Consider the following 27,700-nt stretch of genomic DNA (forward strand, 5'->3'; position numbering starts at 1 on the left):
AGAAATAAGATTTGCAGAAGGATTGATTTATGGTAAAAGTACAGATTCTTCTTCCTTTCCTAATGAGGATATTAGGTAGGGGAATGATGTTGAGAAGATGCGGGAGTTTACCTCTGTGGTTTGTATTTTCTCTATAAAGTAAGAGAATTAGTCACCTCTTGGGGAGCAGGGCTTGTCTGCCTGGACTGGGTAGATAGGAACTTCAGGATTAGCCAGAGGACAAATAGCCTTTCACCTGAGAACAGGAGTCTTGTGCTACTTGCTTGGTTGTGCAGACCTAACCACTAACATTGGATACTGAAAATTTGATTCTAGTCTCCTAATGTGTCAGTTCTCTACCCATTAAAGCATTCAAATGAGGCCCACATGCCAAATCCTGCTTCCCTTTAGGGTTCTGCTTCTGCCTAAGGTCTCCTGTTTGTTCTGGCTTTCTGTAATCCAACCATGACCCACCCATGTGAACATGGTACCTTGCCTATTACTTCTGCTCTGGCCATTGGATTCAAAGTACTTGAACTATCTGGCTTAATTCACCCAGCAACTAGCACCTCGTGCCATTCACTGCACTGTTTCATTTGCCAAATTCTTTCTTCTTTTGCACTTTTTTTTTGTTGAGGTCATAATGGTTTATAACATTGTGAAATTTCAGGTGTACATGATTATTTATCAGTTTCTGTATATACTGCATCATGCTCACCACCAATAGTCTAATTTTCATCTGTCACCATATATATGTACACCTTTACCCCTTGTGCCCATCCCTAACCCCCATTTCCCTCTGGTAACCACTAATCTGTTCTCTTTGTCCATGTATTTATTTATCTTCCACATATGAGTGAGATCATGTGGTGTTTGTCTTTCTCTGTCTGGCTTATTTCACTTAACGTAATACCCTCAAGGTCCATCCGTGTTATTGAAAATGGGACAGTTTTGTCTATTTTTATGGCTGAGTAGTATTCCATTGTACATATACCACATCTTCTTTATCCAATCATCAGTTGATGGGCACTTTGGTTGCTTCCACATCTTGGCTATTGTGAGTAATGTTGCATTGAACACAGGGGTGGATAAATCTCTTTGGATTGTTGATTTCTAGTTCTTTGGATAAATACCTAGTAGTGGGATGGCTGGATTGTATGGTATTTCTATTTTTAACTTTTTGAGAAATCTCCATACTGTTTTTCATAGTGGTTGCATCAGTTTGCATTCACACCAGCAGTGTATGACCGTTCCTTTTTCTCCACATCCTCTCCAACATTGTTATTTTTTGACTTGGTAACTACAGCCATTCCGACTGGCGTAAGGTGATATCTCATTGTAGTTTTGATTTGCATTTCCCTAATAATTAGTGATGTTGAGCATCTTTTCATGTGTCTGTTGGCCAACTGTATATCTTCTTTAGGAAAATATATGTTCATATCCTCTGCCCATTTTTTGATTGGGTTTTTTTTTGTTGTTGAGTTTTGCGAGTTCTTTATATATTTTGGAAACTGAACACTGGTAAGATATATGATTTGCAAATATTTTCTCCCAGTTGATAGGTTGTCTTTTTGCTTTGTTCATGGTTTCCTTTGATTTGCAGGAGCTTTTCAGTCTGATGCAGTCTCATTTGTTAATTTTTTCTTTTGTTAACCTTGCCTTAGTAGACATGGTATTTGTAAAGATGTTGCTACAACCCATGTCTATATTTTCATCTAGGAGTTTTATGGTTGCAAGTCTTACATTCAAGTCTTTAATCCATTTGGAGTTAATTTTTGTGTATGATGGAAGATAATGGTCTACTTTCATTCTTTTGTGTGTGGCTTTCTAGTTTTCTTACACCATTTATTGAAGAGACTTTCCTTTCTCCATTTTATGTTCTTGCCTCCTTCATCAAAGATTAAATGTCCATAGATGTGTGGTTTTATTTCTGGCTTTCAATTCTGTTTCATTGATCTGTGTGTCTGTTTTTGTGCCAGTACCATGCTGTTTTGATTACTATAGCTTTGTAGTATATTTTGATGTCAGGGATTGTGATGCCTTCACCTTTGTTCTTTTTTCTCAGGATTGCTTTGGCTATTTGAGGTCTATATAAATTTCAGCATTCTTTGTTCTATTTCCATATAGAATGTCCTTGGGATTCTGTTTGGGATTGCAGTGAATCTACAGATTACTTTAGGTAATATGGACATTTTAACCACGTAATCTTAAACTATACCTAACAGAACTAGAAAAAGAAGAACAAAAAAACCCCAAAGTCAGCAGAAGGAGGGAAATAATAAAACATTAGAGCAGAAATAAATTAACTAGAGGCTAGAAAAAAAAAAAAAACAGTCAAAAGGATCAATGAAACTAAGAGCTAGTTCTTTGAGAAGATAAACTAAGTTGACAAACCCTTATCCAGACTCACCAAGAGAAAAAGAAAGAAGGCTCAAATAAATAAAATTAAGAATGAAAGAGGAGAAATTACAATGGATACTGCAGAAATACAAAGGATTATAAGAGAATACTATGAAAAACTGTATACCCACAAATTGGACAATCTAGAAGAAATGGATAAATTCTTAGACTCATACAACCTCCCAAAACTGAATCAAGAACAAATAGAGAATCTGAATAGACCAATCACAAGTGAAGAGATTGAAACAGTAATCATAAACCTCCCAAACACCAAAAGTCCAGGACCAGATGGCATCTCTGGGGAATTGTACCAAACATTCAAAAAAGATGTAATACCTATCCTTCTCAAACTATTCCAAAAAACTGAAGAAGATGGAATGCTTTCTAACTCATTCTATGAAGCCAGCATTACCATGATACCAAAACCAGGCGAGGACAGTACAAAGAAGGAAAATTACAGGCCAATATTGCAATGAACATAGATGCAAAAATCCTAAACAAAATACTGGTAATCTGAATACAGGAATACATTATAAAAGGATCATGCACCATGATCAAGTGGGATTTATACCAGGGATATAACCTGGTTCAACATCCACAGATCAATCAATATGATACACCACATTAACAGTGAGGAATAAAAATCGCATGATCATATGAATAGATGCAGAGAAATCATTTAACAAAATCCAACGTCGATTCACGATAAAAAATCTCAATAAAATGTATAGAAGGAAAATACATCAACATACTAAAGGCCAAATATGATAAACCCACAGCCAACATAATACTCAATGGTGACATACTAAAAGCCATCCGTCTGAGAACGGGAACAAGACAAAGGTGCCCACTCTCACCACTCCTATTCAACATAGTACTGGAGTTTTTGGCCAGAGCAATTAGGCAATAAAAAGAAATAAAACGTATCTGAATTGGAAAGGAAGAAGTGAAACTCTCTCTGTTTGCAGATGACGTGACTCTATGTATAGAAAACACTAAAGAATCCATAAGAAAACTATAAGAAATAATCAACAACTACAGCAAAGTTGCAGGGTACAAAACCAACTTACAAAAATCAGTTGCAGTTCTATACACAAATAACGAGCTTGCAGAAAGAGAAGGCAAGAATACAATCTCATTTACAATTGCAACGAAAAGAATAAAATATCTAGCAATAAATTTAAGCAAAGACGTGAAAGACCTGTACACTGAAAACTATAAGACATTATTGAAAGAAATTGAAGAAGACAAAGAAGGAAAGGAAAGATATTCCATGCTCATGGATTGGAAGAATAAACCAAATTCTTTCTTAAATCTTCTCCTCAGCCCTCTGGTTTGTCATGTTATTTTCTTTCAGCCTGTGACTCTGCCTTTATTTCTGCCTCTTGATTTTATTCTTATTGATTCTATGAGGAAATTTCCAGATAATATGCCTCCAAGCTTGGCTGAGCCTGAGACCTCCCAAATACACCTGCTCTGGTATTGTGACCATGGCTTACTCATTTTTCCCTTTTCATCTTAATCCAGGGCCTACAATTCAGTCTCATTATATTTATTCAATGTTCATCCCAAGTGTTTAATCAAGTCTTTAAACAGTTTGTATTCATTCACTTATAAATTCATTAATTCAGCAAATATTTGGTGAGTACCTCCTATGTTCTAGGTTTTTGAGATATATTAATGAAAACACCTCTGTCCTCATTTAGCTTATATTCTACTAGGGGAAAATATAATAAACGAACAAGGAAATAATGTATTAGATGGTGGTAAGTGCTTTGAAGAAAATAATCAAAGGAGAAAGTTGATAGGGAGTGTTGGAGCAGTGTTGCTGTTTTATACAGGCTAGTCAGGGAAAGCCTCACTGATAAGGTACCGATTGACCAGAGGCCTGAAGTAAGTGATGGATTGGACTCTATAGATATGTGGAAGACCATATATCTGTTCCAAGAAGAAGGAAGAGCAAATGCAAAGACTATGAGCATGATTACGTTTGGCATGTTTGAGGGGTAGTAGGAGATGAGTACCTGAAGTAAAGTGAGTGTGGAAGAGTGCTAAGAATGGAGATTCTAGAAGCAAGGGGTTCTAGGCAAGATCATCCAGGGCCTTGTAGGTCAATGTAGGGACTTTGGATTTTACTCTGAGGGAGAATAGACTGTAAGAGGGCAAGGGTCGAAGTAGGGAGACCAGTTAGGAGGCAGTTGCAATAATCTGAGTGAGAGTGATGTTGACCCCCAACACAGTAGTTGCAGAAGAAGTGGTGCTTCTGACTCTTATGTTTGCCCACCTCAAACCGTCTTAGGCTGGCTTTTCTGAGACCCTCTCCGTATTATGTATTTTGTACATGTATTAGATATGTGTATATGCATCTTTTTGTGTTTGGGGGGGTGTGTGTGTATTATTATTGTATGGAGAAAAAATAAGTCAGAATGTAAAGGTTTCTACTTATTAACTTGCAAGTTGGCCATCAGCAGCTGACAAAAATATCTGTATCTCCACGATGAAGCCAGACAATAAATGAAAGCTTTGAGGCAATCGCCACATGACAGTTGAACATGGCACACGAGAGAACGGAGCAAGTTCTCTCCTCAGACCAAGTTGACATGAAGACTCAGAGGATGAGCAGATGTGACTTCAGCCATTGTTGGGCTTTTGGGAAAGTTTAAAAATCTAAATATAGGCTTTTTGTTGGTCAACTTAGTAGAAGAATTGGGTTATTGTTTCTCTAAAGAAATAAGTTGACCTAAGTAAAGTCTTATTTTGAGCAAAGAAACTGGACTTTACGGATGAGCTCCGTAGGCAGTTTATCTAGGTTATTTTGATCCAATTCTTTTATCTGTTGCCAACAAAGCTATGGGAAACTTTTTTCCTTCAAAAATGTGAAATCCATTAGTAAATCTCTTTTTGATGTTTAAATTACTATACGTCAAAGGTGGAGATCAAACTGTAGCTCTTTCATTTTTTAGGGGGAGAGTGAGAAATGGAGAAACTTTGAGACTTTACTGTTGATCATGAAACCCATTTAAATACCCTCCACCAAGCTCTGACTTGCCCTCGAGAAAGGCTGTGGGAAGAACTTATGAATCCACAGCAGCTGTTCGACCCATTTCTTCTTTTCTCCTTTGAGCCAACCTATGTTACTGGCAATCAAAACAATAAAATAGAATGAATATATTTGCAAGAAGTAACTCTGGATAAGAGTAATATAGAAACACACACATTTTAGGAAATAAAAATTATATATGGTTCTAAAAACAAAAGGTATGAGAGTTCAGGTTTATGTTTTTACTTTTATTTTTTAACAGAGATGAAAAAGAATGTAATTGGTTTAGTAATTGTAAATGAGGGTTTAATCCTGAACACAGTAGGTGTCAAACATTTGTTGAATGAATTAATATCTCAATGGGCTAATTCATTCTTATGGGGTCATATTCACATCCAAGATAGATTGTCTTTAAGTAGGTCAGCCTCATGTGTCATATGTAGACAGAACTATTATTACTGTGGCAGTAAAGTTCACCACGAGCGCAGAAAATTAAAAACATCTACTTTAATTTAGCAGAAATTTAATCAGCTTCTACTGTGTACGGAGCATTGTGATAGGCATAATAGGAATAATACAATGCACAGAAGTGGTGACAATAATGACAGACATGCTATAATTCATAATATGAAATTATGCCAAGTCAGTTCTAAATTGTGTATAGTCAGGTACAAGGAAGTGTAAATATTAAGTGCTGCGAGGACTCAGGAAAAAAAAATCAGCTTTGGCTGGAGACGTTAGGGTCTTCACCTCCTCCATTTAGCAATTCACTGCTGAGAAAATAGAGCACATGGTGCTGAGGATTCAACTGTGACTAAGATCCTGTCCCAGCACCCTCGGACAGCACTAATAGAAATTTAATGTGATGCAAAACAATCAAGTTGGACCCAATATTACACCATTCACAAAAATTAACTGGAAATGGATTAAGGACTTAAATGTAAGACTTCCAACTGTAAAATTACTATAAGAAAACATAGGGATAAAGCTCTTTGATACCAGTTTGGACAATGATTTTTTGGATTTGACGCCCAAAGCAAAAATTACCGAGTGAGACTACATCAAACTAAAAAGCTTCTGCACAGGAAAAGAAATGATCAACAAAATGAAAAGACAGCCTACAGAATGGGAGAAAATATTTGCAAACCGTCTATCTGATAATGGGTTAATATTCAAAATATATAAGGAACTCATACAACTCAATAGCAAAACACAAACAATCCCATATAAAAACAGGCAGAGGAGTTGAATAGATATTTCTACAAAGAAGACATATAAATGGCAAAAAGGTACATGAAAAGGTGCTCACCATCAATAATCATCGGGGGTATGCAAATCAAAACCACAATGAAATATCATACATGTTAGAATGAATATTATCAAAAAGATAAGTGATAACAAGTGTTGATGAGGATGTCGAGAAAGGAGAACACTTGTGCACTGTTGGTGGGAATGAAAATTGGTACAGCCACTCTGGAAAATGGTATGGAGGTTCCTCAAAAAACTAAAAATAGAAAAACTAAATATAGAACTACCATATGATTCAAGCAATCCCACTTCTGGGTGTGTACATCCAAAGGAAATGAAATGAGGATCTCAAAGAGATATCTACCCATTCATTGCAGCATTAGTCACAATAGCCAAGACATGGAAACAACCTAAGTGTCCATAGACAGATGAATGGGTAAAGAAAATGTGATATATATATATATATGTATGTATACACACACATACACACATATGTAAACATACATACATATTAGCACACAATGGAATATTATTCAGCCATAAAAAAGAAGGAAATCCTGCCATTTGTGACATGGTTGGACCTTGAGGGCATTGCATTAAGTGGAAAAAGCCAGGCAGAGAAAGACAAATATTGTGTGGTCTCACTTATATGTGTAGTCTAAAAAAAAAGTCAAACTCATAGAAACAGGGTAGAAATGTGGTTGCAAGGGGCTGCGAGATGGGGGAAATGGAGACATGTTGGTCAAAGGATACAAACTTTCAATTATAAGATGAGTAAGTTCTGGGGATCTAATGTACAGCATGGTGACTATAGTTAACAATACTGTACTGTAGACTTGAAAGTTGTTACGAGAGTAGAGCTTGAATATTCTCACCATAACAACAACAAAAAATGGTAATTAAGTGAGGTGAAGGATGCGTTAACTAACCTTATTGTGGAAAACATTTTGATATATATACCCGTATCAAATCATCATATTGTTAGCTTAAACATGGACAATGCTATATGTCAATTACATCTCAATAAGTCTAGGAAAAAAGAAGAAATATAATGTGAGCCACTTACGCAATTTTCCATTTTCCAGTAGCCACATTAAAAAAGATAAGTCACAGGTGGGATTGATTTTTAAAACTTATTTAACCCAATATATCTAACATATTCTCATTTGACATGTGACAAATATAAAAAATACTAATGTGATATGTTGGACTCCTTTTTTCCTTTCACATCTTTGAAATCCATTCTGGATTTTCTAACCACAGCACATCTCCGTTCGGGTTAGCCATGCTTCAAGTGCACAGTAGCCACCTGGGGCTGGTGGCTACTCCATTGGACATTATGGCTCTAGAGTTCCACAGTCCAGTGGAAAATAAAGATACTTTGAGAAATAACACTTGTGTAATAGCCACTATGATGTGATTTGTTTTAGAGTCACAAACGACAGGGGAGGGAGAGGTCGTTTCTTAGATTGGCCCCTTCTAGTTTATGGATAAATTCTTCAAAACAGTGACGTCTATTTATTGACTCCATTTTCTTACCTCCTGTTTATGTCTTTCTTCCTATAAATTGTCTTCTCTTCCCCCATCAATCCACTGAAACTTCTCCAAAAGTTGACTTCCTACCTCTCTAAATGCTCTACAGAAAGTCTTTCCAGTTTTGAATCCGCATACCAATCACCTGGAGATGTTGTTAAAAAGCAGATTCTAATTCAGAAGGTCTGGGGTGGGGCTTGAGATTCTGAGGGTCTAACAAGCTCCCAGGTGATACTGATTGCTACCCTTTGAATAGCTAGGGTCTACATCAATCAGGGTTTGGTCAGAAATACAGAAACCACTCCAGGTATTTTAGCAGGAGGATATAGCCCAGGGAACATTATGTTTGCATAACCCTTGGAATGGGGCAAAGGTCAGGAGGTTGAGGAAATCAGGAAGTATAGGAATAGTAAGAAGCTGTTAGCCATGTTTTTAGCAGCCTGCAGCACCAAAGGGAGCTCGCTCAGAAGCCACTGCAAACTTCATGTCTACCATCTGCTCCTGCTTCTCTTTGTATTTTGCCTTCCAAATCTCACAGAACGCCGATGGCAAGGCAATCTGGGAAATAGAGTTTCCAAGCCTCCAGTCCCTGAGAAAGAAGTGATAGGGTTGAATATCAACAACACTCTCTGGCACACATTCCCTTGAGGGTCAGTCCTCAACTCACTCCCTTTGTCTCTCTCTCTCTCTCATGGCTCTCCTAGTCTCCTAGCTACCTCAGTGAAAACCCTTGGAATCCTTTTTGATTTCTGTCTTTTCGACAACTTGCAGATAGTCACTAACTCCCGTCAAGCCTTCAGCCTTCTCTCCTACATTTCTCCTCCTTCACGTTCATGTCATCATTTCCTCAGGCTCATCTTGCCTTACATTTGGATGGTCACCCAAGCCTTTTTAACTGCTTGCCTTTATTAGCTTGCCTTTGGTCTGCCACCATCCACCCTTCATCTCCCTCTTTCCCCCATGTACTGCTACTAGGACTAAAAAGAGCTAGGAATATCTGAATTAATTGATTCTGCCAGTGTTATTAGCAAGTTTACATATTGATATTATAAAGAATATTGTTTAAAATGAGTAAGCAGAATAAGAGCCCCTAAAGACCTTCTGATGGACTTTTCCTCTGGGATGCAGGAATATACTATATGACCAATAGGGTCTGGGGGACAGAAAACTGTTCTTATTCTGCCTTTACTCTAACTCACTGTGTGGCTTTGGATAAGTTACTTCCCCTCTCTGACCCTCCTTTACTTCTGATGTAAAATGAGGTGAGTAGGCTAAACTATCACTTCTCAGATTTTTTTCACTCTGTGTTGATAGATAACTTGTAAAATATATATTATATCATGTTGTATTTGGGGACTTTCTGAATGCATGTTAAAATGGCCAAATTAGAAACATCAGTTTTCTCACCCACAAATAGGTGGTTTTATTTCACTCTTCTTATAATAAGGAATTCAATAATTGCATTCACACCGTGTGCACTTTGAGATAATGTGTTATGGAAAAGGGTGCCATATCCAATTTCTTTAGCAAATCGTTACTGGAGAGCTAACAATAGCATCTTTACATGGAAAAACCAACTCTTACCCAGCTTTCTCCCAGTTTCATAATTTGCTAGAGCGATATCTTAAATTACTTGAAAGTATCTGGATTACTGATTGATAAGTAGGTATTTGAAAACCTTGTACTCTGTACTTGACAATCAATTTGGTTTTTTTAAGACTTTGTTTTTTAGAGCAGTTTTAGGTTTACAACAAATATTTCTTATATATTCCCTGTCCACACACATGCATAGCCTCCCCCATTATCAAGATCACTCTCTAGAATCGTACATTTGTGTTTTACCAAGAATGAACCTACATTCACACATCATAATCATCCAGAGTCCATAGTGTACCTTAGGGTTCACTCTGGTTGTTGTACATTCTATGGGTTTAGACCAAAGTATAATAGCATATATCCATCATTGTAATGTCATGTAGAGTAGTTTCACTGCCCTAAAAATCTGCTGTACTCTGCCTATTCATCTATCCTCCCTCTTAACCCCTGGCAGCCTCTGCTCTTTTTGTTGTCACCATAGTTTTGTCTTTTCCAGAATGTCATATAGTTGGAATCTTTCAGCAAGTAGCCTTTTCATATTGGCTTCTTTCACTTAGTAAGATGTATTTAAGGTTCCTCCAGATCTTTTTATGGCTTGAGAGCTCATTTATTTTTAGCACTGAATAATATTCCATCGTCTCAATATACCAGTTTATTTATCCATTCACCTACTGAAGGACATCTTGGTTGCTACCAAGTTTTGGCAATTAGGAATAAAGCTGTGATAAACATACATGTGAAGACTTTTCTGTGGATATAAGTTTTCAACTCCTATGAGTAAACACCAAGGAGCGTGAGGTCTGGTTCATATGGTAAGTGTATGCTTAAAACTGTCTTCCACAATAGCGGTACCATTTTGCATTCCCACCATCAATGATTGAGAGTTCCTGTTGCTCTATATTCTCTCCAGCATTTGATGTTGTCAATATTTTGGATTTTGGCTGTTCTAATAGGTGTGTAGTGGTATCTTATTGCTGTTTTGACCTGCGTTTCCCTGATGACATATGATAAGAATCATCTTTTCATATGCTTACTTCCCATCTGTGTATCTTCTTTGGTGAAGAGTCTGTTAAGGCCTCTGGCCCATTTTTTAATTGGGTTGTCTTTTTTTCTTCTAGTTGAGTTTTAAGAGTTCTTTGTATATTGTAGATGCATCCAAATATATTATATGCTTTTTGCAAATATTTTCTCACAGACTGCGTCTTGTCTTCTCATTCTCTCCACTGTGTTTTTCACAGAGCAGAGGTTTTTAATTTTAATGAAGTCCAGCTTATCAATTAGTTCTTTTATGGATCATGTCTTTGGTGTTGTATCGAAAAATCCATCATCATACCCGAGGTCATCTAGGTTTTCTCCTATTATCTTCTAGGAGTTTTATAGTTTTCTGTTTTGCATTTAGGCCTATGATCCATTTTGAGTTCATTCTTGTGAAGGATATAAGGTGTCTAGATTCTTTTTTTTTTTTTTGCATGTGGAGGTCCAGTTGTTCCAGCACCGTTTGTTGAAAAGACTGTCTTTGCTCCACTGTGTTGCCTTTACTCCTTTGTCAAAGATCAGTTGATTATATTTATGTGGGTCTATTTGTGGGGTCTCTATTCTGTTCCATTGATGTATTTGTTTATTCTTTCTCTAATACCATACTTTCTTGATTACAGTAGCTTTATGGTAAGTCTTGAAGTCAGGTAGGTACAGTCCTCCAATTTGGTTCTTTTCCTTCAATATTGTGTTGGCTATTCTGGTGTTTATTTCTATAATGTGTATCAGTTTCTAAATATTGACATGGAGGGAAAGCTTCAGGTACTATTTGAAAGCATTTCTCCACAAATCACACTTTATGGATAGGGATAGTTTTTATTCCTAGTAAATAAATGGACAAATTGTATATTCATCATTTTCTCTTTTAAGGCTGGATTTTGAAGTCCTAGAGATGGTCTCATTTTTAAATGAGAATATTGATGAGTCAGAAGTCATAGATCATCAGAAGGCAAATTGGAAGAATTATTGTCATTTCTAGACTCCTATGTCACATGCTGTATATCAGAATCAGTGTTCCCTTGGTTTTCTGTATTTAACTTGATCTACTAAGGGTGAGAATTAAACATATATGATAAGGATAAAAACAGTTTATATTATGTAACAGTCAAAGTTCCGATTTCAGTGGTGGTGATAGAGAGGCATCAAGAACAAGCTCATCTATCAATCAACCACCACGTGCCACTTGATATATATTTTAAATGGAAATCAAACATTCAGATAATTATTTTATAATAGACTGATTTTTAAAAATAGAAATTGAAATGAACATGATTCCCACTATTACTACTTGAACCCTCTGGACACGTTTGGAGATCTCTGAGTGTTTACAGGAAGAACGGTGGTGAAGGATTTCTCAGGGCTCTTCTAGCTGTAATGTTTTATCTGTCTATGGGTTAAACTGATAAAGGGCTTAATGAACTGGTGAGATCCAAATTACTTTTCCATTTAGGAATTCTGGCAGTTGTAGTTGTTATGAATATAAAGACTAAATATTTTAGAATCCTTAATTTTAGTTATCCTGAAAAATAGAATGCATTTTCCATAATGCAGTGGCTTGCTTCCTCTCTTACTCTCTCATTTTAGTTAAGCTATTACATTGTGTTCAAAAATTCTAGGAAGGAAAGAGAGGAGTCTTTTTGAAAGAAAGCAAAGAGGACTTGCTGAAGAAAAGAGAAAAGATTATTTGACATTTCTAAAGGTAAATTAAGTGTTATAAAATGTCAACAGGAAGTAATACTTTATCTCATGGTTATTTGATTTCTGTCTTTGATTCAAGATTGCCTTTTTTCTCATCTTGGTATTGTGAAAAGACAGCATTATATCGAACATTTCACAAGAAATGTCAATTCACTGGTTATCCTCATTTATGTATTTTAACTTAGATAGCTGTGGAAAGCATAAGAAAATGTTGGCTATTTAGTTTGAAAACAGGCTAGGTTCAGAGTGAAACAGATAGCAAATAAATAAGCAAAGATAAAAACATTTTTGTCTTCTGTACTTCCTCACTAACCCTTCTGTCTTTGTTCTGAGTTTTCTTAGATTCTGTATTTGTCTATTTGGTATCCATCAATCAGAGGTCCAAACTAATGGCCAAAGTTGTTTATGTTTCCTGTGTGATTCAGCTTTTGCTGGCATGCAAAAATCATGTTATATACCCTCAAACCAATTCCAAGTCCATAACCCCAATCATGTCCTTTATCTAACTCTCATAAACCAAGCCAGTATTTCCTCTGCCTTCAATAACTATAGCCCAGAACCCACTGACATTATTCAAACAAGGCAATTCTAAGCTGTTTCCCAGTCCTGCCTTGCCTTTCTTAAGGAATACACAATAAAAGCTCTGCATCATGCTTTCCTCTTGCTCCTGCTTCTGGCTCCTAACCAAGTCTGGCACTTCCTCATGTGGCCCTGCATGGTGTGGCATGCCCTCTCCTGCGAGGAAATATAAGGAATAAAAGTCTTCTTTTAATGGCATTAGCCTTTCCTTGTTGTCACTTAGTCACCTCCATAAATTAAAATCCTCCAGGTAAATTTTAACAGTCTTGAGTACACTCTAGTCAGGATTTCACCCCTAAAACTTCACTGAAACTGTTTTTGTCAAGGTCACCAATCACTCCCATGTTGCTAACCCCATGGCCAATTTTTCATCCCCAGCTTACCTGACCGTAGCAGCAGACCATAGCAGCAGATTTGAACAACACTATAGACAAATGGGTGTAACAGACATGGTCAGAACATTCCATCCAACAGCAGCAGAAAACACATTCTTCTCAAAGGCACATGGAACATTCTCCAGGATAGGTCATATGTTAGGCGACAAAACAAGTCTAAACAAATTCAAGAAGATAGAAATTATATCAAGTTTTCTGACTGCAAGAGTCTGAAACTAGAAATCAATAACAAGAGGAAAATTGGAAAATTCTCAAATAAGTGTAAATTAAACAACACACTTCTTAACAACCAAGGGTCAAAGAAGAAATCAAAAAGGAAAGGAAAAATATCTTGAGATAAATGAAACTGGGAACATAACATACCAAAATTTATGGACTGCAGCAAAAGAACATCTAAGAGGAAAGTTTATAGCTATGAATACCTACATTAAGAAAAAAAATCTCAAAAAAGAACCTAATACTACACCTCAAAAAACTAGAAAAAGAAGAATAAACTAAGCCGAAGGTTAGCATAAGGAAGGAAATAATAAACAATAGAGTGGAAAAAAAATGAAATATAGGGAGGAAAACAATAGAAAAGATCAATGAAACTAAGAGTTGGTTTATTGAAAAAATAAATGAAGTTTACAAACTTTTAGCTAGACTAACCAAGAAAAAAGAGAGGAGATTTAAATAAATAAAATTATAAATGAAAGAGGAGGCATTACATCTGATAGCACAGAAATACAAAGAATCATACGAGACTGCTATGAGCAACTATACACCAACAAATTGGACAACCTAGAAGAAATGGATAAATGTGTATAAACATACAACCTACCAAGACTGAGTCATGAAAAAATAGAAAAATCTTAACAGATCACTAATGAGTAAAGAGATTGAATTAGTAATCAAAAATCTCCCAACAAAGAAAAACCCCAGGACCAGATGGTTTCATTGGTGAATTCTACCAAGCATATAAAGAAGAATTAACACCAATCCTTTTCAAACTCTTCCAAAAACTTGAAGAGGGAGGAATGCTCCCAAACACATTTAAAAGGCCAGTATTACCCTCATACCAAAGCCAGATAAGAACGTTATAAGAAAAGAAAACTATAAGCCAATGTACCTGATGAATATAGATGTAAAAATTTTCAACAAAATACTGGCAAACTGAATTCAACAGCACATTAAAAGGATCATACACTATGATCAAGTGCAATTTGTATCTGGGATGCAAGGATGGTTGAATGGATGCAAATCATAAATGTGATACTGAACATTAATAGAGTGAAAGATAAAAATTATATGATTGTCTTAATAGATGTAGAAAAAGTATTTGTCAAAATTCAACATTCTTTCATGGTAAAAACAATCAACAAATGGGATATAAAGAAGATATCTCAAAAGAATCAAAGTCATATATGACAAGCTCACAGCTAACATCAGACTCACTGGTGAAAGGTTGCCAACTTTTCCTCTAAGATCAGGAAGAAGTTTGCCTACTGTCACCACTCCTATTCAACAGAGCATTGGAAGTTATAGCCAGAGGAATTAGCCAAAAAGAAGAAAAAAATAATTGTCATCCACATTGGAAAGGAAGAATTAAAATTGTCTCTGATTGCAGATACTATGATCTTACATATAGAAAATCCCAAAGACTCCACCAAAAACCTATTAGAACTAATAAAGTGGCAGGATACAAGATCAACATACAAAAATCAATTGCATTTCTATACCCTTACATGAACTATCCGAAAAAGAAATAAAGAAAACAAACACATTTACAATAGCATCAAAAACACTAAAATACCTAGGAATAAATTTAATCAAGGAGGTGAAATATCTGTACACTGCTAACCATGATATATTGAATAAAGAAATTGAAGAAGGCACAAATAAATGGAAAGATATCCTGTGTTTATGGATTGGAAGAATATTATTAAATATTTAATAATAAAAAATATCTAATATAAATTAAATTCATAATTAAATAAATTAAATTAAATTAATTAAAATTAAATAAATATTTAAATATTATTAAAATGTCTCTATTACCCACAGCCATCTATAGATTCAACGCAATCTCTATCAAAATTCCAATGGTATTTTTTACAGAAATAGAAAGAACAATCCTAAAATTTATATGGAATCACAAAAGATCCCACATAGCCAAAGCAATCCTGAGAAAGAAGAACAAAGTTGCAGGCATCAAACTTCCGGATTGCAAAATATATTACAAAGCTATAGCAAACAGTATTGTACTGGCACAACAACAGACACACAGACCAATTGAGCCCAACTGAGAGCCCAGAAATAAAGCCATGCTTATATGATGAACTAATATTTGACAATAGAGCCAAGAATACTCAATGGAGAATGGATGGCATCTTCAATAAACAGTGTGGCCAAATTGGATATTCAAATACAAAATAATAAAATTGGACCACTATCTTACACCATTCACAAAAATTAACTCAAAACTGGAATAAAGACTTAAACATAAAACCTGAAAGTATAAAACTTCTAGAAGAAAACCTGGGGAAAAGCTCCTTCACATTAGTGTTGGCATTGATTTTTTAGGTATCACACCAAAAACACAAGCAAAAAAAGCAAAAACTACATCAAACTAAAAAGCTTCTTTACAGCAAAGAAAACAATCAACAAAATGAAAAGGCAACCTATGAAGTAGGAAAAACACCTTGCAATCCATAAATCTGACAAGGTGTTAATATCCAAAATATATAAGGAAGTCATACAACTCAATAGGAAAACACAAGTTACTGAATTAAAAAAAAGGGTAACAGAGTTAAAGATACATTTTTTTAAAGAAGATATTCAAATGGACAACAGGTACCTGAAAATGTGCTCAACATCACTAATCATCAGGGAAATGCAAATCTAAACCACAATGAAATGTTACCTCATACTTGTTAGACTGGTTATTATCAAAAGGATATGAGAAAACAAATGCTGAAGAGGATGCAGACAAAAGAGAACCCTTGTGTGTTGTTGGTGGGAATATAAATTAGTACAGCCACTGTTGAAAACAATATGCAGGTTCCTCAAAAAATTAAAAATACATCTACCATATGATTCAGCAATCCTACTACTGGGTATACATTCAAAGGAAATGAAATCACTATCTCAAAGGGTTATTCACACTACCATGTTCATTGCAGCATTATTCACAATAGCAAAGACCTGGAAACCACCTAAGTGTACATCAATATATGAATGGATAAAGAAATTCTGGTGTATATATATACAATGTAATATTATTCAGCCATGAGAAAGAAGGAAATCCGGACATTGGTGACAACACGGATGGACCTTGAGGACATTATGAGTGAAATAATTCAGAGAAAGACAAATACTGTGCAATCTCACTTTTTTTTTTTTTGAAGAATATTTGCCCTTGGCTAACATCCATGCCAACATTCCTCATTTTTCAGCATGTGGGCCACCAGCACCGCATGGCCACTAGCAGAGCCATGCAAGTCTGTGCCTGGGAACTGAACCTTCACCGCCTAAGCGGAGCATGCCAAACTTAACCACTAGGCCACCAGAGCTGGCCCTGCGATCTCACCTATAAGTAGATTCTGAAAACATTGAACTCATAGAAACAGAGAGTAGGTTGGTGGTTGCCAGGGGCTGGGGGCGTGGGAGACTAGAAAGACTTACTCTATTGTACACTTGAAGTTGGCTAAGAGGGTAAATCTCAAGTGTTCTTATCACACACACAAAAAGAATATGGTAACTATGTGAGGTGAAAGCTATGTTAATTAGCTTGATTTTGGTGATTACTTCACAATGTATATGTAAATCAACACATCAAGTTGTATACCTTGAATATACGCAATGCAATATTTATTTGTCAATTATACATCAATAAAGTTGGAGGAGAGGAAGAAAACCAAAACCAAACCAAACCAAAAAAATGCCCCCAAAAATTACAAAAAATTTTCCTGGACTATCACTTCAATCACCCCAATGGAAATCAAATACTCAACAATACAGTAGCTGGGTGATGTTGGCCACAATGCACTGCAGGAACTGGACACGGGAGTTGCAAGTGCCACGGGAGCTGAGTGCTGGGGAACCGGCCCACACTGCAGGAGAGGGGCACTAGAGAATCTGGATGCTCTGTGGGAGCTGCGCTCTGGGGAAGGTGCCCTCACTGTAGGAGCCGAGCAGTGGTGAAGCTGCGGATGTGGAAACTACCGGTATTACAGGTACCTAGCAAGAGTGCACTTGGGAACCAGGAAGCAAAATTCCTTTCTTCAGCCATGTCTCTGCAGCGCCCTCTATTGACCAAACTTACCATGCCAGCTGAGAGCAAACGTATTTAAAGCGCTCAGACTTTTTTCATAGAGCAGGCAATAATGGTCAATTTGGAGGTGAGATGCAATAAATCCATAGCCAGAACAGAATCTAAAACTTAATATGGCAAAAACAGAACTCTTGATTCAGCTCCAACTCCCAATTTTTTCCTACTCCTGTCTTTCACATCACTATAGATGTCATTTCCATTCACCTAGTTGTCAATCCAGAAAAATTTAGAGTTACTTTGTATTCTTATATTTTCCTCACCCTTTACATCCAATTCATTACCATTTACACTTAGAGCTACCTCCTAAATTTGGCTTGAATATAACCATTTATCTCCAATTCCACCACCCTCACTCCAGTCTAAACTACTATGATCTCTCCTGCACTTTTGATCCATCCACGTTGGCGTCTTTCATCTTCTTCAAAAGTCTATACTCCTTCCTATCTCAGGGCTTTTGCACTTGCTGGTTCCTCTGCCTTGAGACACTCGTCCTCTATATGGTCACATGGTTCGCCTTTGTATCATACTCACTTCAGCTCAAATATTCTCTCTTTGTCCAATCTAAAGTAGATCCCACTCAGTCATTCGTTGTCTTCTTATTTTGATTTTTCTCCATACTGCTTATTACCATCTGACTTCCTATATATACTATATATGCATATATATTTTAACATTTCCTTGTTTATTGCTCTCCTTCCACCACTAGATAATATGTCACATGAGAACAGGAACATCATCTGTCTTGCTCATAGATGTATCCCTAAAACCTACAATAGTACCTGGAACATGGTAGTCAATCAATATTGAATACATGAATGAAATAAATGGTAATGTATACCTGTGCTTTTTCTGTCCTCCAGGTATTGAGGCTCTAGTTTTTGACAGGAAAGGGGAAATTTCATTAAAATCTTGAATGATGATGAAGTATTGTGTCTAATGACTTTCACCAATGAATCATCAAAGCTGACATACACACTGATTCATATAATATTAGAACTCAGTGAAGGAATATAATATGTTATTTTATCCAAGTTCTAGTGCATGCTTAAGCTCTTTCTACAATATTATCCACAAGTGGTTGTCCAGTGTATGCTTGACTACTTCGATTAATGTTTCTATTAATGAGGTGCTCACTTCCTCACAAAGCAGCCCATTCTGCTGGTGCTGGCAGGGAAATAAGGAATGGAATGTCATTTAGCATGTGCAGCTAGAACACCCCTTTCTTCAACTCTCACCATACTGGGGGTCAGAAGGTCATAGTTTGAAATATAGCTCTGCCACTTACTGCTTCTGCGACCTGGAACAAGTTATCAAACACTTCTGAACCTTAGATTTTTACCTTTAAAAGAGAGATAATCATCTTTACCACGCAGAATCCCTGGGTAGATTAAATGAGAGAAAATACCCGAACATCTAGTGTAGTGCCTGGTGCATAGGAGGTATGGTATAAACGTCACTTGAATGGCTTTTTCTCTTATTTCAAATTTTACTTCTCTCTGTTTACAGGTATACGTCACTATATACCCACTTTATACCCACTAACATATCCCTCAAGAAGAGAGTACTTATTACTTTGTCAGTGACTGTAGCCAATTATATTTTTTAACTAACCTCAGATGGAACAGGGAAACATATAAGGCCAAAGAATAAGATAATTTCAGTAAATTTTATCGTGTCTTCTCTGTTGGTCAATTAAACCAAACATTAAAAACTTATTTCCACACTATCCATCATGTAGGTAATGTGGTTTCCTTAATTTGAATGTTAGGTGAGCAAGAAACACTAGTCTGGCTAGTGTTTCTGGTGTTCTCTGTCCAATCTGTCTGTCCTTATAAAGCGGTTCTCCTTCTTTTTCCTGGGAGGCTCAGAGTACCAAATCCTCACATGCCATTCATTTAGCCTCTGGAGCTTTGGGCAGGTGACTGTCCTGCCGGTAGTCATCCCTTTCCTCCTACAGGGTATGTCAGGAGGCGCAGCTTATACACATTGTTATGGAAGACTTTAGAATTGGCAGCAGGCTGTAGCCCCAGAGCTAGGGGAAACTGAAGCCACCAGATCAGATCTAGGAGATCTCAATAACTTTTACCAGCCCCATGATATGGAGTTCTTCCTTGTCCTGGTGCAGAGAAGAAGGCAGTCTTTCTGGAACTGTCATTTCCAGATACCTTCTATTGCTGCTCCTCAAAAAGTTGAACATAGAGTTGCATGACCCAGCAATGCCACTCCCAAGTATATACCCAAGAGAAATTAAAACATATGGTCACACAAAAACTCGTATACGAGTGTTCATAGCCATATTATCCATAAAAGCCAAAAAGTGGAAGCAACTCAAACCATCAACTGATGAATGAATAAACAAAATGTGGTATAACAGTACAATGGAATATCATTTGGCCATAAAACTGAATGAAATATTGCTACAACATGAAGGACATGCTACAACATGGATGAACCTTGGAAACATCCTGCTAAGTGAAAGGGGTCAGACACGAGAAACTGAGGAGAATGAGGAGTGACTGCTGATGAATACAAGGTTTCCTCGGATGATAGAAATGATTATGGTGAAAATCGATTGTGAGCATGGTTGCCCAACTCTGTGAATATATTAAAAAATATTGAATTGTACACTTTAAATGGGAGGATTGTATGATTTGTGAATTATATCTTAATAAAGCTGTTACAGTAAAATTCTATTGCTGACTCCTTAAATGCAAGATCCAAGAATCCTTTGGAGTTTTTAGTACAGATCAAAAAGACACGTCCTTTGACATGTACCTTATCAGTGAACCAAGTACTATGTAATAGGACCTCAAAGTAGGCTCAGCCTAGTGTTATTGACATGTATATCTGAAAAGTCCCCTACAAATTCCAGGTCACTTGTCATGTGGATTTTTGCCTCATTCTGCCACTAGCTCTATTTTTCTTAAGAGATATAGTGAAATCATAGGGAAAACACTGAATTTGGAATCAGAAGATCTTGATTTGAAACCTAGTCCTGCCACTTACTAGCTCTGCAACCTTAAGCTAGTTACTTAAATTTTCTTAGTCTTCATTTTCTCCTTTCAATATAGGGACAGCAAAATATAGGTCTACAATATTGCCACGAGCATATTAATTAATGTATATAAAAGTGATTTGGAAGGTATGCAATTATAAAAAATAATGAGCTATCATTTGATTAAACATGTACTCTCTTTCTCTGAGTGACTTTCAAAACTATGTCAGCCTTTCACTTGGTAAAGTATCATCTAAATTGTGCTTTTACAGAAAGTCTGCTCTGTATACAACCCCCTATTTTGCCACATCAAAACCAACCAATAGGTAAGCCATGTTGCTTTATTTGATCAATATGATTGGTAAATCTTGTTTTCCTGATTTTACAGAAGAGGAGGTAGGAATGGGGCAAGATTAAATGACTTCCCTTATGTGGCAGCCATGGAGGTGTGCCTCTCAGATTTTCCAAGAGAGAACTTTCCATAAGGAGTCCAGTCAGTTGACAACATCCAGATGCACTGCCTTTGGTCTCTATTGCAGCATTCAAGCCCAGGACAGGCTGTCCTTGGGCAGCTCTAGCCAATGACAGCACAGTGGAGTACTAGGGTCTTGCTATTTCTACCTAGCGCTCTAGAGGCCACTCTTGGGGTGGATGAGGCATTCTAAAACCTACACCACAGTCTGAGGCTCTTCCTAATCAATCCTCCCTTCTTTCTCCCTCCTTTCCCATGTGTCTTATCTGTATTGTTAGCTGAAATCTTTTCCTTTCCACTCCTGCTCTCTCTCCCTCTTTATCTGTCACAGCGGTTACTCCCAATAAACCTTTTCATTTCTAACTCTGTCTTTGTATCTGCTATCTGAAGGACCCAAACTGACGCTCTTTGCTGGAGCTAAGACTTAAATGCAAGTCTTCTGACTCCAAGGTGATTCCATCAAACTGTCTATAGCTATTGTGCGTAGCTCACTGGGACTAACTAGAAGAGACTAATTATATTAGCTCAGCATGGCCTGGGTTTACCATGCCCCAGTCCCTGTATAGTCCTATATAGATGAAGCCAATTTTATAGGAAGAATAGAATCTTGTGGTTGAATCCAATATACTCAAGAGCATTCATTTATTTGGCAAGAGGACAGAAATAAACCAATAGTTAATGGGCTGGTAAGAACAACTTTGAATCTCATTCATTGCTTCCCATGAAATATTTCCAGTGAGCTTTCTGTAGATATATGCAAAGGTCTGTCCCACTGCCCATACCCCACCTGGAATTACCTGAAACTAATTGCTTTCTTTCTTAATGCCCAAATGAGATCGGCTATACTGAGAGAATGGAGATTTGAAAATTGACTTGAGGTGCCAGCAGGGAAGAGGTAATTTTTGGAGTGCACAGAGCACATTAGAAGAAGCGTGAGGGTACTGGATCTGAAAGATGGGGAAATAGGCATAACAGAGAGGAAATACAGACCTGTGTTGGCTGCTTTGCATTTTTGCCTAGATCCCCTAGACAGCAAGATCTTTTGTTCCCTCTTCTGCACCTATATTCTCAATTAAAATGCAAGCAGACAGACTTTACTGAGCACTTACTGTATGTCAAGCTCCACGCTAGGAGTCTTGGGGGTTCCCAGCTTAGAATCAAGTCCAGAGACAAATGTGAAGATGACTTGTAAATGCAAGGACTCTTATGACAGTGCGAAAAGTGAGAGCAAAAAGAGAGATTGGTTCTGAAAGGGACTCTCTGGGAAGGTTTATTGAAGTCAGGGATTAAAGGGCTGGGTATACAAGGAGGAGTAAAAGTTGAGCAAAGCTGGCATTCCAGACAACTGTGACAGCATGGAGAAAGGCAGCAAGGTGAATGATGACATTGCATTTATGGGAACAAACAAGGATGGTTGGGTTGCTGCAGAATCAAGTCGAGGGCAGAGAGGAGCAGGGGAGGTTGCTGCCACAGAGGTAGAAGAGGCAAACTCACGTGTCCTACGGTCTTGTGTGCAAGTTAAGGAGCATGTACTTCATCCCACAGACAACCAAGAGCTTCTGACAGCTTAAGTGTTTGCGGGGGAGGGATGTTTCTATGATTTTTTGCATTAAGAAGTCTGGCTCTGAAGTCTGCATTGTCCTGTATACATCTGCAGAAATGCACACCTATGTGCCATAATGCATTTACATGCTAGAAAGAACACTAGACAGTGGAGAAGCAGCTAAGCCTCTTTAGATTTCAGTTTTCTCATCTGTAAAACGAAAATGTCTTCTGAGCTTCCTCCTACCATACACTTCTGTGATTCTGTTTTTCACAGCTTCTCTAGACACAACTTAGATGATGATAGCTCTGCATGAAAATCTGTTTGAATTGGGTCTATACCATTAATGTGAAGTAATTAAGCAATTAGCAATTTAATTTGACAGTGTAGTTGAGGTTCCAAAGTAGATTTATTTAAATTTGGTCAACTATCTGGATAAAACACTTCTACTGTCTGAAAGGCACACTACTTGGCTTATGTTTTTCAAAACCAGTGCTTTGGTTCCACATTTGAAATCTCACGCCTGTTTTACATTGGTCCCAACGCTTCAAGAAGCAGTGGCCTGTCAGGCTTGCTGATATTTAAACATGCAGGAAATGCCCCCAGCTAACCCCAGTCATTAAATCTGACGGCTTGTTGGGTCCAGGGAGGCAGCCCAGGCAGGCAGTTGCATAATCAAAAGCTGCACTAGGGTTTATTTTTTTAAGCATATTTTAAACCCAGCCCTTTCCAGTTAACCATCTTCTTGGTGATGATGAGGAGTTGATTTCTTCAGCAGGTCATAATTGCAAAATGATGAACCCGGGGTTGTAGAGATAAGTATTGTCTTGCCTGTCTGGCGAGCCATACAATCAAAAAATTGGGGCTTCAGAAGGCCCTTAGAAGCCACCTCGCCTAAAGCTTTCATTTTACAAATGAGGAAGCCATTGGGTCTGTTTGCTTCTTTCAAATTCACAGATATTTGCAGTCAGTTCTTCTTTAGCCCCACTCCTACTTATTGTTGACCAGAATCATGGACTGTTTTCTTCAAAAAAATGTGATTTCTTACTGGTTTAATACTCTTGATGAGAACTATGTGGTTTAGCTAAAGAATGGAATCTTGCATGGGTATACTGGCAAGTTACTCTTTTAGCTGTTCCTAAGGGGCTTCATTACTTTTTAATACTGAACTTCTTGAACATTTATGTAAATTTGTATAACATTCATTCAGTAGCTTTTATGGAGCTGGTATTGTTCTCTCAGACATGAGTAAGATAGGTTCTCTGCTTTGAAGAGCTCATTCTTTTGGGGGGGACAGTCTAAAAAGCAACTGCAATTTAACGTGACAAGTGCTATTAAAGAGAAATATATGTTAGGACAAAAATGAGGGAGCAGTTAGTTCCACCTAAGGTATGAGAGGTTGAAACAGAGTGACACTTGAGCTGGCCCTGGGAAGGGGAGAAGAGGTGTGGCAGGTAGTTGAGGAGCCGGTGCTAGATGTGGGGGAGGACTTTCTAGACAGGGTGATGACTCAAAGTCATTGAAGCACATAAGAGTATGGCATATTCAGGAAATGCAAGTGGTACAGCTGGAGTTTAGGGTGTCTGGGTGCAATGCAGCCTCGGTGGTGGCCCAAAATTTCAAGTTGCAGCAGGATTGTGAAGGATTTTGTAAGGCAGCTTAAGGCATATGGGGTTGGCCCTATAGCTATTGTTCTATTGCTGGTGGCCCATGACAATTTGTGTGACAAGGTTTAGAAAGACATCCTTGAAACTTCAGTGTGCAAGATGGACTGGATGCAAGGAGATCAATGAGAACACCTCCTTGACCACGGGAGTACGGTTTCATTTTTCTGAGTGTGTCAGGCTTTATTTGGCATTAATCCTTATCTAGAAGACACAGGGCAGTTCTATTAGTCTGCTCAGGCTGCCGTAACAAAATACCACAGACTGGGTGGCATAAACAACAGAAATTTATTTTCTTACAGTTGTGGAGGCTGACAGTCTAAGATCTAGGTGCTGGCAGATTCCATTGCTGGTGAGAGTGCCCTTGCTGACTTACAGATGGCTACCTTCTTGCTGTGTCCTCACATGGCCTCTTCTCTGTGCATGTGCAGAGAAAGAGCTCTCATGTCCCTCCTTCTTATAAAGACACCAATGCTATTGGATTAGGACCCACTCTTATGACCTCATTTAACTTTAAGTACCTCCATAAATGCCCTGCTCCAAATAAAGCAACATTGTAGTTTGAGGCTTCAATGTATGAATTTGGGAGGGGGACACAATTCAGTCCGTAACAACAGCCGACCTTCCTTCTTGTCCTGCATAGAAAGCAACCCAGATGCAGTTATAGAAAGAACTTGAAGAATACAAACTGTATAGCTATCATTTCAGCAGATTACAAATGAAAGCCAAATGTGCCATACGAAGATCCCAGGTCTGGCCAGCGACTCCAACACTGTATCTTCTGATTTTCCTTTTGGTGGAGGAGTCAGAGACTCCTCCTTTCCCCAGGAGTCCAGAGCACTAGCATTACTTTTTACGCTAATGTTTGATCCTGCGCTTGGGAAATTTATCACTCAGCCCCAGGTAACGATGACATGGTCTTCTGAACAGTCTGCCCTTCCCCAATTCTAGCTTTTCTCTCCATGTGTTTCTCTGCCACCTCTCCCCACAATAACTCCCCCAACCTCTCCATTTCCCCAGTCCGGAATCCTTTTTCCTCTCCAATCTCCAGACCCTCCTAGAAGTAGCAAGACGATTTCTTTCATATGAATTGTAGGCACAGAGCTTGACCCTTTAGTCTCAGCTCCCGTTTCTGCAGCCTGATATGGCATGTGAACTGTGAATGCTACAATGTTTCCCAAAGTCCACACCAGAAAGACTAATTGATTAAATGCCTGTAGAATGAAAGCTATGAAACAAGGTTAATGTCATCAACAACTGGGAGTAGAAATAGGGCTTGTTTATAAACTTAGCATGCAAAGCTTCACATAAAATAAAAGTAATATAAACATTTCAGCCAAAGTTTAAAACCCTAGTTTTACTTTTCCAAATATTGGCTTACATGTAATTTTATTTAGTACAAAATTATTCATTGGGCATTATTTATAGATAGGAAGTTGATATATATTGGAAGAGTAGTGTTATTTTCACTTGGAAAATAGGACAAAAATACATAATTGTGATAAAATATTGGGTAAGAGTGGTACCATAATTATGTGCTGTATCTCTGTCCCCTATAACAATGGCTTGGCACAGACGAGATGTTTGGATATTTGTAAAATAAATGAATGAGTACAAAATTGAGATAATCCGTAACAGAGTTTAATTCAGCAAAAACGTATTATGTACTAACTAAACGTCAAGAAATTTTCTAGGACCTGAGGGAATCTAGCAGGAGTCACACCTCCTCCTATGTCCATGATCACAGAATGCCCCTCGTCCATGTCAGGTGGTCATACTCTTTGATACTGCAGTTTTAGGAGGAATCCACAGGGAGGGTCAGTTAGATTAGCCTAATCCAGAGACAAACTTTGTAAAGGGCCAGAAAGTAAATATTTTAGGCCTTGTGGGCCATAAAGTCTCTATTGTGACTGCTCAATTCTGCCTTTCTAGCATGAAAAAAGCCATAGGCAATATGTAAACAAATAGGCTTGGCTGTGTGCCAATAAATCTTTGTTTACAAAACAAGTCAGATTTGGCCCCTGGACTGTATTTTGCCAACTCCTGGAATCAATGTGGGAGCCATTATGGTGAAAGATCACCTTTATAATCATAAAACTGTAGAATTTTGGAAGTGAATGGACTGTACAGACATTGCCCTCTTTGTTACCCACATGATGAAATCCCAACCGTGGAAAGCGAACGCTCTACTTATGTACTACAACAGGTGAACATGAATTGAGAAAAGCACGTAATCATGCTGACTGGTTTCTGTTTCACTACATGACCACTCATTTCAAGTGAGTCCTTAGTTCTACTGAGAAATCCTACTTTACTTAGTTAATGCACTCATTAGCCTTATCTTTCTCACCTGACCTCCAGCAGCTCTGTGGTAGTCTTGGATGTGTGTGCCTGTATCTCTCCACAAGAGAGAATTTGCCGTTCAGCTGCAAGGAGTGCAGCCAGCTAACAGCCTCCAACTGTTATTAGCTTCTTCAGGAAACATCTCAGTTTTCCAGGTGAGGCCATATTCTTTCTGGGTAATCCCTAGCCAGTGACTGAAAATGGCAGAGGTACAAGGGCCTAGCTGTTTTGGCCAAGGTGGAGTTCTCTAGCTCCTCCTCTTTGCTTTAGAGGTCTGCTTTGGGTTGGCCAATAATTTTTCAAATCTCATAACTATCTGAGATACTCCTTGCCTGACTGTTTCCTCCACTCTTCCTTTTCACAGGTGTCCAAACCTACAGCCTAGTTTATTTCAAACAGAAATATAGTATGCAACATTCAAAAACATTCAAAGCTAACTTTAGTTTTTTCTGGTCTTAGCACTTACAACGTTTGTTATAGCAAAAGATTTTTTTTTAATTTAATGTTCCATCTACTTGAAGGAAAGCACTGAATCATCATGCTGCTAATGGTTGCTATTGCTTAGCTCTGTTCTCTGCAAATCTCCCGCTGTACCGTAAGCATTGACCCTTTCTCCCAGCAGACTAAAGCAGAAGTTCTAACACCAAAAGGCATCACTGACCAAAAGATAACAAGGTGTGACAAGGACTGACAGTGATTTTTCCACACCATTCAGAATAGTAAGGGAGTCTGCACTCCCCTATGGGGTTTTATCTCCCCAATGACTATACCTTGAAAATGCATTTATTGCATTTTATACTTGTGAGTTGACTGTATGATACAAGAAAAAAAAATGTTTGAAAGAGAAGCACAGGGGTTAAATAGTTAC

The sequence above is a fragment of the Equus caballus genome, chromosome X, assembly GCF_041296265.1.
Source record: "Equus caballus isolate H_3958 breed thoroughbred chromosome X, TB-T2T, whole genome shotgun sequence".
Lineage (NCBI taxonomy): Eukaryota > Metazoa > Chordata > Mammalia > Perissodactyla > Equidae > Equus > Equus caballus.